Source organism: Nilaparvata lugens, chromosome 2, assembly GCF_014356525.2.
Source record: "Nilaparvata lugens isolate BPH chromosome 2, ASM1435652v1, whole genome shotgun sequence".
NCBI classification, from domain to species: domain Eukaryota; kingdom Metazoa; phylum Arthropoda; class Insecta; order Hemiptera; family Delphacidae; genus Nilaparvata; species Nilaparvata lugens.
This window is the reverse complement of record NC_052505.1, coordinates 42,708,470-42,709,255: the sequence shown is the minus strand read 5'-3', so window position 1 is coordinate 42,709,255 and position 786 is coordinate 42,708,470.

The window sequence follows — 786 nt, the reverse complement described above, 5'->3', positions numbered from 1 at the left end:
CCATTATCAACTGCCATTATAACGTGGACCTCACTATACCCCTAGTCACAATTTACCGGTACACGTGTAGAAAAATGTAGAGAGACAAAGCTGGTAAGAATGTTATAGGCAGCGCTAGTATCAATCTTCAAAACGTCACGGATCTAGAGTGTATAAAGGTTCGAACCCACTAGAACGTATCAGACACGGACCGTGTCAGACCATGCCAGGCACGTAAAATAACAACTATGCCCACTACACCGGATCAACAGCGGTCTATGCCAGTACATTACGCGTATGGTACGCGTATGATACGGGTATGATACGCGTATGATACGCGTATGATGCCCGGTCAGAAGTTGTTGGGAACGCGTCAGTTAGCAAGAGAATGTAGCGGTGAACTGGTTACCAACGCGGTGCATACGCGGTTACAACGGGGGTTGCAGGCGTCACGTGCCATGCAAGGAGCGTTCCGTCACAGACAAAATATACTGGCTGACAAATGTTGACCTGGACGTGCATGGCACGCTCCGTGCTTGGCCGGTGACGGAACGGTCTAATGGGTGCATTACATATCAAATGATGCAAAGAATATTTTTTGCATGTGTCGGTACGGGCACGGTCATGGTATGATACGTTCTAGTGGGTTCGAACCTTAATTATGCTATTATATAAAATGATGACGTTCTACGTCGACCGAATGCCTTGTGATGATGTATAATACTTTTGTTTACAATGTCGTCCTTGTGGGTACCCACAAACGCTCCCTATCTCTGATATGTTGATGTATCTAAAATATCGATATTT